Raw genomic sequence first — 15,199 nt, 5'->3', positions numbered from 1 at the left:
AAATCGGCGCAGATTTTCAAAAGTCTCCTTGAGATCTTCTAGGAGGGTCCCACGTTTCTCCGACATCACCACAACATCGTCCACATAGACATGGGCGTTTCGGCCGAGCTGCTTGAGGAGGCACTTCTGCATGCAACGCTGAAACGTGGCGCCGGCATTCCTCAAGCCGAACGTCATTGTCGGGTAGTAGAAGGCTCCGAATGGCATGATGAACGAGGTCTTCGGCCTATCAGCCGGGTCCAACTTGATCTGGTGGTACCCTGAATATGCATCCAAAAAAATCAACAGCTCACATCCGGCTGTGGAGTCTATCACTTGATCGATCCATGGCAAGGCAAATGGATCTTTGGGGCAAGCTTTGTTGAGGCTCGTATAATCAATACACATGCGCCACTTGTTGTTCTTCTTCAGTACAAGGACTGGGTTGGCTAGCCAATCCGGATAGAATACTTCCATAATGAAGCCGACTGCTAGGTGTTGGGCTATCTCTTCACCAACAATTCTTCTCTTCTCTTCCGACAGGTGGCGGAGAGGTTGCATGACCGGCTTGGCGCCAGATCGGACGTGTAGCTTGTTCTCAGCGAGATCCGTCGGAACACCCGGCATGTCCTTAGGAGACCATGCAAAGATGTCCCGATTCTCACAGAGGAAATCGACGAGCTCGCTTTCCTATTTGCTGTCAAGGTTTGCACCTATGACAGCATACCTCTCCGGGTGCTCCGGGTCCAGCGGTATCTTGTTTGTCTCCTTGGCCGGCTTGAAGGAACCTTCAGCTTCCGAATCCTTGGAGTCAGGGGACATGTCCGGCTGTTTGCCGGCCATTGCCACAACCCGGTCAAGGAGCAACTTCTCGGCTGCGGTGCCCTGGAGCATGAGTGGAACATACTTCACGACAACGCGCTTGTTGCCGTTCGCTATGTTGACGGCCGTGGAGTAGTCAACCAGCCAGTCCTCCGGCTTCACGGAGCCGGTGTACTTGGGCGTATCTCTTGGGAGCATGAACCCATAGGGGAAACGCTCATCGCAGATGCGGGGGCCGAAACAAGGTGGGCCCAGCGCGTCTTCTTCTTCTAGCGCTAGGGATCGGTTGAGGCGGTCAATCCGGTGGCGGGCATCGTTCTCTCCGACTCCTTCTCGACGGCCACGGCGGTCGCCGAGTGACGGATGGTCAACAGGCGGCGGGGAGGTGCGCCTCTCCCTGCGCGGCGGAGGGGGAGGCAGACAGTCGTTCCACTACTCTTGGGCGGCCGTCTTGGTCGTGATCGATGGTGATGCGTGTCCGACTGCGGCTGGCAGCCGACTCCTTGTCTCTTCTGTCGCGGACGCCACCAGTCCGTGTCCGGGATGTCGCGCCTTGATCTCAGCGAGGAGGCAGGTCCGCGACGTGCGCGCCGGGCTCCGCCTGGCGGTGGGCAGCGGTTTCTTCCTGCTCAGCAGCCGCGTCGATGAGTTGCTGGACGCGTTCCGTCATGTGGCGATGCTCGTCACCCTCGAGCTTGTCCAGCTTATCGGCTGCCGCCTGGGCAGCTCGTATGTTTTCTGCAGGCGTGGCGTAGACAGGGCGATCTGCCCCGAACATGCTGGCAATGGCCGCGCCATGTTGTCGGACCGTGCCGATGCGGCTGGGCCCGCCAGGAGCCGGCGCGCCGCCCACAACGCGGTACATCTCGCGCTGGCAAGCCTCTGAAAGGCGTCTCATGCTCGCCAACTTCTTGGCGCTCTCGACAAGCTGAACGCGGCGCGCCTCCAGCGTCTCGGCATTGGCGTCTTCTGCAATGGGTGCAGACAGGTCTCGTAGCACCGCCTCGAGCGGATCTCGGGCACTGTCACCGGAAGCTCCATCGTGGCTGATGACGAGCACCTCCGTGGCGGTGCTGCCGCCGCTGTCGGCGCGAGGGAGAGGATCATCGACGACCACCACGTTGGTGGGGAACGCGTCGAGGGATGCTGTGTCGGAGTCGACAAGCATCTGGTCGGTGGAGCCAACCGACTCCAAGTCGACGGCCGGCTCGTTGGCGATGTGGAGCCGGTCGAGGAGGCTGACGATGTGGTTCTCGGGGCCATCTTTTCCTGCGTCCGATGTAGGCTCGTCGAAGAGGCGGATCTCACCAACAAGGTCAGCGAGGCAGCTCGCCGCGCAGGTGACCTCCATGCCATGTAGCGCGTCGGTGCAAACGCCGTCTGGCGTGCCAGGCTGGCTGCGCTCGGCAGGAAGGAAGAGGATTCCCGTCCAGAACAGATCTCCGGACGACGGTGCACCTAGCCCTATGGTGGCCGCCAAATGTCGGGGTTTTGGTGCGACATATGCCAACGGGTGGCTTATCATGGTGTGGGATAGTAAGACGTCGCCGATGCCAGGAAGCGGGATGAGGCGTAGACACGTACGCCGGCGAACTTTACCCAGGTTCGGGGCTCTGCTAGGAGATAACACCCCTAGTCCTACTCTGCGGGGTCTCCGCATGATCACTATGTCAACAAGTAGCTACAAGTTGCTCCTTGAGCTGTTTGCTACAGGACGAAGAAGGGCAGGGCTAGCTCTCTCCTCTCCCTACGGGTGTGTGTGTGTGTTAAGAATCTGTACCCTTTGCATGGGTGCCCTGGGGGGTTTATATAGGCCTACCCCCCAGGGATACAATGGTAAAATGGCCGGGTGTAGGCCCAGGTCGTCAGTGCCTCTTGTGGCCGACTTCTCCGCTGGCTGCTGGGGCCCCCCGACTGGTGGGCCCCGCAGGCTGTCTTGTACTTGGCCGATAGGCCGCGCCCACCGCTGGCGGGTCCTGTCGGCTGCTCATCACTGTAGCCGTGCTTCTAATGATGCTTGCTTTGTTGGTGAAGGCGTGGCTACAGTTCCGCCGCCTGGCAGGCGTTCACTATAGCCATTCCCCATCTCTCCTGGTTAATGGCGCACAAACTCCCAGGAAGGGGGAGGGTCGCCTGCTGGGTGCCGGCCTCTCCACCAGGCCGACCGGTCAGGCTAGCTGCCTTCTAGCTTCTCACTGGCAAGTAGGGCCCGCCGCCTGCGGGTTGTACCGACAGCCCGCCGTGGGAGCATGGTCCCTCTGGCTTGAGTGATGTCACGGGCGGAGGGGCTACAGTGCCGCGCCGTGCGGGATATCTCCGGCTTCTATGGCGCAGTGTAACCATGACTCGCCCTGGATTTGGGGGTGGCAGGCTTCACTGTAGCCACGCCCCGTCTCGTCGTCTTTATGGGGGTGCAGACTTTGAGGGCGCTTGGGGCCGCCTGCTTCATGGCCGTCTCCTGGGATCCTCCGCCTTCAGGCAGTCAGCCAATTGGACCAGCCGGCCACGAGAAGGCGGCGACCAAGCTTTGAGACTCTGAGGGGCGTAATCAGCCCTGATGTCTTGAAATGCCATGGGGGCAGATGAGGCTACCCATGGCCAATAACTCTGACAGAGTATGCTTCATGAATGGATCAATGATTAAGCATGCTCGGCTAGGGATAACTTATTTTAGCGTTGATATTTTGAAAGACATGGTTGCTTGTTGATATGCTTGAGTATTTAAGTCTCATGTCAAAACTAGACTATTGGTTTAAACCATATAAAAGTCCAAATGTCCATGCTATAAATAAAAGAATATGAGAAGACATGTTAGGCAGCATTCCACATCAAAAATTCTGTTTTTATCATTTACCTACTCGAGGACGAGCAGGAATTAAGCTTGGGGATGTTGATACGTCTCCAACGTATCTATAATTTTGTATTGTTCCATGCTGTTATATTATCATTCTTGGATGTTTTATAGTCATTTTATATCATTTTTGGGTACTAACCTATTGACATAGTGCCAAGTGCCAGTTGCTGTTTTCTGCATGTGTTTTACATCGAAGGTTATCAATACCAAACGGAGTCCAAACGCAGCGAACCTTTTTGTGGATTTTTTGGACCAGAAGACATCCAATGGACGGAGAAGCGCCTGGGGGGTGCTACGAGGGGAGCACAACCCACCAGGGCATGCCTGGAGGCCCATGCGCGCCCTGGTGTGTTGTGCCCACCTGGAGTGCCTCCCGAACCGACTCTTTGCTCTATAAATACCCCCAATATTCCAGAAACCCTAGGGGAGTCGACGAAAATCAATTCCAGCAGCCGCAGAGTCCAGAACCACCAGATCCAATCTAGACACCATCACAGAGGGGTTCATCATGCCCATTGGTGCCTCTCCGATGATGCGTGAGGAGTTCTTTGTAGACCTACCGGTCCGTAGTTAGTAGCTAGATGGCTTCCTCTCTCTCTTTTGATTCTCAATGCAATGATCTCTTGGAGATTCATATGATGTAGCTATTTTTGCAGTGTGTTTGTTGGGATTGGATGAACTTTGAGTTTATGATCAGATCTGTCTTTTTAACCATGAAAGTTTTTTGAGTCTTCCTTGATCTCCTATATGCATGATTGCTTATAGCCTCGTATTTCTTCTCTGATATTTGGGTTTTGTCTGGCCAACATGATCTATTTATCTTGCAATGGGAAGAGGTGCTTTGTGATGGGTTCGATCTTATGGTGCTTGAACCCAGTGACAGAAGGGGAACCGACACGTATGTATCGTTGCCATTAAGTATAACAACATGGGTCTATTTATACATAAATAGATCTTGTCTACATCATGTCATCGTTCTTATTGCATTACACCGTTTCTCCATGATCTTAATACACTAGTAGATGTGTTGAGTAATAGTAGTAGATGCAGGCAGGAGACGGTCTACTAATCTTGGACGTGATGCCTATATAATGATCATTGCCTGGATATCGTCATGATTATTTGAAGTTCTATCAATTGCCCAATAGTAATTTGTTTACCCACCGTTTGCTATTTTTCTCGAGAGAAGCCACTAGTGAAATCTACGGCCCCCGGGTCTCTTCTTTATTATATTTGCCTTTGCGATCTATTTTCCCTTGCTTTTATTTTCAAATATATTAAACCAAAAATATAAAAATACCTTGCCACACTTTATTTTACTTGGCGTTCGATCTATCAATTATTACACCTCTCTCACGTCCATTTGCCAATTTCAGGCGCCGTTACCCGAAAGGGATTGACAACCCCTTTAACACGTCGGGTTGCAAGTATTTGTTATTTGTGTGCAGGTGTTGTTTACGTAGTGTTGCTAGGTTCTCCTACTGGTTTGATAACCTTGGTCTCATCACTCAGGGAAATACCTACCGTTGCTGTGTTGCATCATCCCTTCCTCTTTGGGGAAATACGGACGTAGTTCTAGCAGACATGAGATGCCCCCTAAAAAATCCGCCTTGAGGGCCAGAAAAACCTCTGCCTCCTCCACCATCATTCTGCCAGCCATATCCGCGACCAACTCCCGCCGAAGATGAGCCCTGATGCTGACCCTCACCATAGGCGTTGTACCCATCATCCCCCCACTAACCGCGGGGCGGGATATGAGCGTTATCCAAGGTCGTGCCCGCATACCGACCCCTGCCGGCACCTTGAGCTGAAGCAAACCCCGCTGGGCGTCCGCCCCTTGCAGGAGCCACAGGCCACTGCGCTCCCACAACCCTAGCAGGCGGCATCCCGCCTTGGGATGGCGGAGCACGTCTCGGCGGCGGTGGCGCGACTTGCCCGCGGCCGGCCATCTCGCCCGTCCCAGTTGCGTCGACCGGCAAGCGATCCGTAGTCGGCACCGGCGGCACCCTTGTAGCGCGGCCGAGCCCTAGTCGAGGAAACCCAGGTCAAGCAAAATGTTTAACCCTAGCGATTGTACATGCATGTCCTGGCTCATGGCCCGAGGCAGAAACATGCATCATCGTAGGCGGCTCAAAGCCATTGGTGATGGGTTGGGCTGCTACCTGGGCCAAATACACGGTTTCAAATGCCGCCAAGTCTGCCAATGTTGTATCTAGCCTAGCTTGGCCCAACAGATTACTCAAACGAGCTCGTCTAGCCACTCGGTAGTCGCCGTGATCAATGGGCGCCGGCACCGGAGGCAGCACCGCCGGCAGACGTTTCTTTTTCTCCTTCCTTGTGACTCTAGTCCAACCGTCCGGCAAAATGAAATCGGACAACGTTAATTGTGGAAGACTCATCTTGGGGACTGGACCTTTCCATGGCATGATCGATGATGACGCCGCGTTCTTCGATGACCAACCCGGTAGTGATCGAGTGTCCGTCCCCACACCTCTCAGGTTTCTAAGACGGCGCGCTCTCCCGCGGTGATCTCTGGTGTGTCAAGCCGGCCGCCGATTCTTCCTCACAACCCCGGCAATAGAAACTTTCCCCTCGTCCTCCTCGTCTTCTTCATCCGCTAGGAACCAAAACCGGCCGTCGATCTGCCTTGGATCCTTCGCCACTCCTTGCGGATCATGCTTCGCCGGCAGAGACTCTACCGTCAAGTCGACTAGCACGGTGTGATCCTTCTCCTTTCGATCCTGCACGAAGCAACGAACAATGGAAACCTCGAAAATGTCGATATAAAGAACCATACACTACAAAAAAATACATTTCCGTGATGATACGTGTTTGTCACAGTAGGTCACATTTTCTGTCATGCATGTACATCCATGACAAATTTATGACAGAATCAAGATAGTCATACCTGTGCTGTCGTAGAAGTGTTCCATGACATTACGAAAATTATCATCACGGAAAGTGTCCACTTCCATGATGATAAATCGCGCGTCACAGAAGTGCTTTCGTCAAGGGTGACCGACACATGGCATCCAGCGTAACGGAACACCGTTAAGCTATCAGGTCCGGTTTTGGATCCGATAACCCGTTAACAGCCCTGACCAATGGGGATTTTGCACGTGTAAAATCATCATTGGCTGGAGGAAACACGTGTCGGCTCACCGTTGGGACAGATGTCATCCACTCATTGGACCCAAAGCGCCTATGATACGTCGACATGTGGCACGGCCCAACAGAGGCCCATTCCTGTGAAAAGGCCGGCCCGTTTGACTTGGTCAAAAGGTGGCCGGCCAGCCCACGGCAAGCGTGTTAACGGCCTATTCGCATATAGCCCATTTACAGCCCACTAACCCAGGGCCCGTTTACGGCCTATCCGAATTTGGCCCAGTAGCGTCATCTGGGCCGTCCAATATAATTCCAGCCCGTTTTAACTTCCGGCCCATGTATGGCCCATGACGTCTTTCGGCCCATATGAGGCCCTTATTACTCTTGGCCCATTAACGACCCGTGGTAAAACTGGCCCGTAATGAACAGTGTATCACTTTATACCCATTAATGGCACATGGTGAAACTGGCCCGTAATGAACAGTGTATCAATTTATACCCATTAACGGCCCATTATTCCGTTGGGCCGTTTCCAGGTTATCTTTCGGCCTTCTCGGGGCCCATTTATTCTTGGGCTCATTTCCACATTCGTTTACTTATGGCCCGTTCCTGTCATTTTCTGCTTGTGGGCCAAATTCAGCCCGTGGTTACAGTCGGTCCGTTTGTGGCCCGTTAATACGTTGGGCCCATTTCATAGCGTCATCAAAATACGGCTAATTAACGACGGCCCGTTATGGTCGGCCCATGAACGGACGATTTCAACTCTAGCCCATTTACGGCCATAATGTGGTCTGTTATTGGCCCATGTTTGGCCAACCAATCATAAGCCCGTAGAAGGCCCATTGATGATACGGCCCATAGAAGGCCCATTGTGTCTAAGGCCCGTATAAGGCCCATTGTGTCTACGCCACATAGAAGGCCCATTGTTTCTACGGCCCTTAGAAGGCCCATTGTTTCTATGGTCCATAGGAGGCCCATGTTAACTACAGCCGGTGGGCATCAAAGTTCGCCACCAATGCAAATATAGGGAACACCCTACACTATGCAAAAATGGCTTGCTGTTTTCTTCAGCCGGTGGCTGCACGTTAAGAACAAATTTTGTATCGCACCAAAATAAATTACAAATATAAAACAAAAGGAAGGTTGGCATAAAAGTTAACAGTCTTGCAGATAAATGCACCACCAGAAGTTCAGAAGCTCAGTTCATTTGACCTGACTGTTACGTTTTCATGCTGTATTGTCCGATGGAGCACCATAACCTTCGCCTTCAGTTCTACTAGGCTCCTGAACAACATACCAAATGTCTGATAGTCTGGTTTCAAAACCATGCATAACTTGACAACATCGAAGAATGTCTCTCCTTGTTTCACAAAGGGTCTCTGTTAGGGAATGGACTTGTGTCTGGAGCGCAGATACAACATTGTTTTGAGCTTGCATATCTTGATCATGAGGCAGTTTGGACGAGATTGCCTTAACAACCAAGACAGTATTACGCAGGAACATGCTTTTGGCACTGTTAGTGGACAGGTACTGACCCACTGCAGCAAGAGCTGACATTGCGGTTATAGTTGCCTCGCCACCTTCAGAAGGTGGTGGTTCCACCATTTTTTCCATAGCTCGCTGAAAAGTTGTGGTTTTACATTAGTAGTACCAGAACAGAAGATATTAAGGAGGCAGCAAAACCAAACAAAATATCTTTGGTCTATATACAGAACTTATTCTAGTGAACCCATGTAAAATAATAGTTGAATTTTCTCGCAAAGTACATAATAAAACCAGGTTCCAAACATATGACCATGTACCATCGCTAATGTATTGTCTATTTCTTCACATTGTATTGAGAGCTAAGGATAAAGAGACGAAGTTTATAATACGGTAAGCATGGTATGACATCATTCATATCACAAAACAACTAAGAACAAACAAACATGCAATTGTAACGTTGTGTGGGCAAGTCCAACACGGAACTAGATTACAGGTCAAGATCAAAGGAACATCACTCCTCTCTTTTAAACCTTGTAAGGTGCAATGATACGCTAAGACAATTGTGTATAAAATTGAAAAGAGTAATAGACATTGGCTGCAAACCATGCAGTTCAAGGCACAAGTCAGAGTAAGTAGTAGTTAAAAGGCATGAGGATTAAGGACTTACAACAGCGGCTTTGACTGGTGTAGTCATGCCCTTCTTCTTGCTGGTGTGACAGTCCTTGAAGATTTCCACAGCATTTGGTTCAGGTACTTTTTGGTCCTTGCGGGCTTTCCTCTGCATTTGGAACAAGTCAATATAGATCTGATAATATGGTACAGCAAATAGAGTAAAACAGCAGCTAATTACAAGAGCCTCTCAGTGTGCAATATAGCTACGAGATCCTGTCGTCTGTTGGAATTTCACTTTCGTACGATTGGCCTTGTTCATTGAACAGTTCACCTACAAGAAGATAGATTTGTGTGGCACATGCGTAAATAGGACTTTAACATGTGATCTGATGAATATATAATGTACCTGATACTTCGGATCGGACCAGTGTTTAACGAGGCCTCTCCAGTCTTCATCAGATATATTTTTCACTGGAGATGTTTGGGCAAGTTCACTATTAGCCTTGCCTTCAAAGTGAGTTTTCCTCAAGTTATACCGATACTCTCGCAGAGCAAACTTGAAAACATGGGTGCAAGCTTGTCTGGTTGCATCATCTTGGCTATCCAACTTGAACCTCATCTGTTGAAAATTATAGGAGTCTCATTATCAGCAACCTAGAAAGTATTGGACAGAGCTAGACGATATTATTAGTTTCCATACATAACCATACTTACAGATAAATGGTCGAGGAAGGTGTTGAACTGGGTTTCGTCTTTGTCATTCCTGTACTGAATCCATGTTGGGAGGATACGTACATAACACCTAACAGCAACCGCTGCCTCTGATACTAACTTGGCTGACTCTGTAGCATCACGTGGCCTTTTTAAACCTGCCTCAAAACGGATGTCCATTCTTCCTCCTCTAGATTTAGTTAACCTATCGAGCATTATCCCTGATGTTTGTTTCCTCTTCCGCCTAGGTGCTAGTCCAACAACGAACATAGGAAGTGTTAGTGTACATCAAACTGTGAGACTACATATAAAGAAGCATGCAACTGTAACTTGACTCCAGCAACTACCTTCTTGTTGTTGAAGCTCACAAAGTTCATCTGATCTTGCCAACTCATTTTGTGTCAAGAGTGCTTCGAAAGTAGTGTCAGGTGGCAACGGAGCTTTGGAACATGCTGCTAGCTGAGTTGACCAACGAGTAAATCGTGCAGCTGGTGGTACTGTGGAAGGTGTTGCAACAACTAGGGTTGTCTCTGCTTGTTTGGTGGCAGCTATTTGTTTCTGTTTGGCTTGTTCTGCAGCTCGTGTAGCACGGGATACCCTGTTGGTACAATTTTCCGCTGGACTTTGACCTTCTATTGCACCATCAGTACCAGCAGAATCTGCAGGATTGTTCCACTTCCCTTTCCCTGTCGTTCTATCTTCCTTCCTCTTTCTCTGTGCCATGTTAAGTCAAGCCAACAAGAAAAACGAATAACAATTTAGTTCTTCAGAACAAATGTACTTTGATGTAAGAACATGGTGTGATAGACAGATATTGTATGTTCTAGAAACAGGAACACGTGTCTTAGTCACAAGTATAATGTGTAAAGTAAGCAGATGAAATTCAACAAAATTAGAAGCAATACAAGCTAGACATCATACATAACATGCAACCACATATAACAGTGCCAAGTTAGAGGGAGCACCTGTGATGGTGCACTAGGGGAGACGTGCTCATCACCAACACAGCTGAGTGTCTATGCATGTGTTGTCTTGGAAATCATCTTGGGGGATGGAGGAGTAGAATCTGTAGAGGCCCTCCATTTGGAAGGAGCACCTTCATCCGTTGCCTTGCTAACTTACTTCCGCTTTATTGATTTTGAATTGTCAAGTAAAACCGACAAGAAAAATCAATAAAATTCAATCTTCAGAACTCATTCGTGCATGATACTGACAACCACTACTTTAATGTAAGGCAAACACTTGATTCCAGGATGGAATAATACGAAAAACAGGACGGCATGGCATATTCACAACTGTTTGTGTAAACTAAGCAGAAATCATTTCACCAAATAAGAAGCAATGCAAGCTAGACACCACGTGAAAGATGCAACCAATGTGACTCTGCCAAGTTAAGAGTGTCCCGTCATAAATGGCATTTCAACAAATTAGAAGCAGCGCATGCTATAAATCATATCAAAGATGCAACTAATATCACACTGCATATACTGAAGGTGTCTCGTCATATTGATTTATGCGGGATACAAAAAAAAATAGTTTTATGTGAGGACATGCTTAATAGACAGATGTACTATGTACTAAATATAGGAAGGCATGTCACATTAACAGGTATAATATATAAGCTAAGCATAATAGCACATGCAGCTTAACCAGATTGGAAGAATTACAATCTAGACACCATATGCAACATGCAACCACATATCACGCTGCCAAGTTAGAGCAAGCACATGTGATGCTAGTGTAGGGGAAATGCGGTAATCAACTACAGTGCTACCTTCACTATCTTCATCTAGCCTTGTTGTTTCTTGAGAATCATGTTGGGAGGATGACGCTGCATTCTTTAAATGAGGAGTAATCCACTTGCCTGACTGCCTCATCATAAGTGATTGATGAGGGATACACAAGAACATTAGTTTGATGTAAGAACATGGTTATATATACAGATCTACTAGTATGTACCAAAAACAGAAAGGCATGTCATATTCAAAGGTATAATGTGTAAGCTAAGCAGATGCAATTTAACAAAATTGGAAGCAATACAAGCTAGACATCCGGCTGGAGTGGTGAGCACGATCATCTAGGACCTGAGAGCCTGGTGGGAGGCGGGCTGCTTCGCCACCATCGTGGCTTTTTAGTTGGCTTCCAGGTGATGCCTCTCTTTGCTGGGCTTGTCACTGGCTCGGCCAGTGCCCTGACTAGCTATTTGTCTTCTGGTGCTCACGGGGTGGTGGTTCAAGTAAAAAATATCTTTCCTTATCTTAATAAAGACCGACTTCGGCCTTTCGAATACAAGCTAGACACCATATGGAACATGCAACCACATATGACACCGCGAAGTTAAAGCAAGCACCTGGGATGCTGGTTCATTGCGAGCGAGGTCATCAACTCCAGAGCTACGTTTACCGTCTCCATCTGCTGACACTGCACCTATTATAAGGCTGAAACATGTCTGGCCTATTCGCGTACGACGCTGGAGCGACTTCTCTCTTTTCTTTTTTGCTTCTCTCATAGCAGCAGAGTCTGAAATACCCTTGCATAAAAACACAATAGTGAGAGTATGGTGAAGTGTGTGCAGAACTTGTGCACTGTAAAAGTAGCAGATAGCAGGTGGCTGAAAAATAAGTGACAGGAGACATATGATAGCTCTACAACATTGCATGGCAAACAAAATTAGATTTTACTCCGTATGATTTTGTAATATATCAGCAAAGGAAATGCAGGTACTCCTCCAGCACAGCACCACATGTGGTCATATCAAGATAAGAGTCGACTGAAAATAAATAGGTCAGTCGATTTTTTTAATGAACCGTCCGATCTATAAGGAATGGGCAGATGGCCTTCGTCTACCTCCCGCCAGTCACTGTTGACGATCTTTCTCGAACCACCAGCGACCACCGGCCCAGACCCCTGCCTCCGCCGCCCCGCCCTCCCCTCGACCTCACACCACCGCCGTGCTTGGCAGCGCCCCCAGGCCATCCCTTTAATCCCGGCCGACCTCCAGATCGGGCAGCAGTAGCTCTAGGCCCCACACGTCCCTAAGATAAATACAGAGGCGCTGCTTCCCCAGCGTAATTGGCGGACTAGCGCCTGTTACGCCGGGGAATGCTTCCGTTAATTGGGAATCAACTGACCAGGAATTGAAATTCAGGGGGGCGACGGACCTCTAGCTAAGGTGAAATAGTATATGAGGAGAAACCTTGTGCATCGCGAGTTATTAGGAACATCTAGTATCAAGAAGAAGCGGTCAACTAGTGTCTTTTGTGGGATGAATACCATGCAAGAAGACACGTAATATTTGCATGAATAAGGGAAGAGGAGTACCATTTCGGTTGTCCGTGTGGTCGCCTCCACATGTCGCGCCGATCTTCTTCTTTTTGCCAGGGAAACCGATGTTCTGGATGGTGCAAGCTTGGACGAACCCATGGCCAAATTGTTGACTGTGTTGCCGTGGCCGTATGTCGGCGGAGGGGTAGCACATCTGAGGCGGCAAAGGACGGCGTAGCAGGAACAACTCTGGTGCGGTGGAGGGTAGCGAAGTTGGAGCGGCAGCGGTGAGTCGCAGGACGGCGTGGTTGAGCTGGCTCGGGTACGGACGGCTCGGCCTCGGCTTCAACTACTAGCCGTGGAGGGTGTTGCGGTTGAGGTTGCGGTGGACGACGACGTCAGGGTATCGGCTCCGGCGTGATGGAGGAGGAAGGCGGTTGATGGGTGGAATGGGGTGGCGGACGGAGGACGCCGGGGTTTCGCGGCTGGTGGAGAGGTAGTTTTTGCGCCCACAGAGTACGAATGGGGAATCGGACGGGTGGGCGGGGGGGAGGGGGAGAACCATGTTTCGGTCTGGGACGTGCTTGTTTTTGGCTTTTTTGAACAGAAGATGGGACGCGCCATTGTGTATGAATGTTTTTCGGAGGCAGTTGCATGGCGTCTATATGAAGCTACAAACCTACCCCGGTTTAGACCTTTGGACGTCGGGCCTGTAGGTTTCACGGGTCGGAGTTATTAGAAAAGTAATTTCCTTGTACTACCAAACATTGGTCTCACGCGGTTTCGGGCGAGTAGAGGCTCTTTTGGCGCTTCGTTCGAAATTTTGAAACACAAGCATTCACGTTTAGAGTACTCTTGAACTTTGTGGATTGACCTAAATAGACAACGTTAAATTTGACCTTGTATGTTTGAAAACCTCATTAAATTATTCGCTTCTTTTTGAAATTTTGACACTTGAAAATCCTATAACTACGATTATTTTGGAATGGAGGAGCTAAATTAGAATCTATTTTGTACACGACTAAATATGCTATTATGTACAAAATCAGAACAAAGATACGTGCCCCCGTAATTTAGGTATGATTTACAAATGCCATGATATCAAATTCAAATAATTGAATGGACTTCATGTTGAATTCGATTTTTTTAAACCACCTTAAGTTGAATTCAAATGTATGCTAGTTCATAGGTAGCTATTTATAATGTTCATTGTGTACCTTTCGTATGTATAATGTGCTTTACACACACAACATGAACTATAGTCACGTTTATATTCGATTGCTAAAGCGATGCATTGTCTGGAGTTCAAAATACTAACTATGTTGATAGATTGTGTCGAATAATAACATAGACATGCTCAAATTTGATTGAATCTAGATGTCTGATGGATCAATGACTGCTCCTTACGCGAATTGCAAATATCATGATCCCATCCTAATATTTGGATACAATTTATATCTTTAATCAATGTGTACAGCAGTCTTGTATGTGTAGTTTCACTCTCCATCGGTGGTCTCTCACACATGCTCACACACACTCTCCCGTGGTGTGTTTCTCGCACACATGCTCTCGATATAACCCTCCCTCCCTTTCGTAACCATTTACGACTGTTTTCACTAACCTTTATCACAAGCACTCTTCCTCTCGCAAGCATACACACACACAATCCCCATCGACCCTTTCTATATACATAGACCTGCCTACGTGTCTCATGTACGCACATTATCTTTAGGCCTGTCTCTCACGCATTGTCTCACACCTCTCTTCCTAATCGACGAGTATGATTCTAGCAGAGCATTCTGTAGGATGCCCCTTAAAGTTAGGTTGGATGAATAGTAATATCAGAGATAAAGGGGTTACCTTAGTTCGAGAACCTAGGGTTACAAATCCTAGCCAGCTTTGTCAGTGAACATAGAGTCCTTCACAATTATGCTATCTTTGTCTTGTACGACTAGTCATCCATGGGTCTCCCTAAATGCGTCACGGGCCGACCAATGTGGCACAGGACGGAACCGAACGAAGGGCCTCACCTCGACCCACCGGACCTCACGCGGTGACACACCCTCTGCCCCCACGTCTCGTTATTTTCTCACACCCACACATACCAACACATACACCACACACACACACAAAATATTCTCCCGGTGCCTCTATCCACTCCCCCCTTGCCGTGACGTCATATTCGTCTCTCTCTCTCTAGACCACTCTCATTTCTCATGGTATCTCTCCCACACCCCCCCGTGGGCCCCTCTATCCATGCCTCTCTCGAATACGTAATACACACACATACCTCTCTAGGCCCTGCCAAATGCATCAACAACACATTCACACATGTTACATACCCCATTCATCTAAAAAGCCCTCTCT

The sequence above is a fragment of the Triticum aestivum genome, chromosome 5D (genome assembly GCF_018294505.1).
Source record: "Triticum aestivum cultivar Chinese Spring chromosome 5D, IWGSC CS RefSeq v2.1, whole genome shotgun sequence".
Taxonomy (NCBI): domain Eukaryota; kingdom Viridiplantae; phylum Streptophyta; class Magnoliopsida; order Poales; family Poaceae; genus Triticum; species Triticum aestivum.
Note: the sequence above shows the minus strand (reverse complement) of the source record.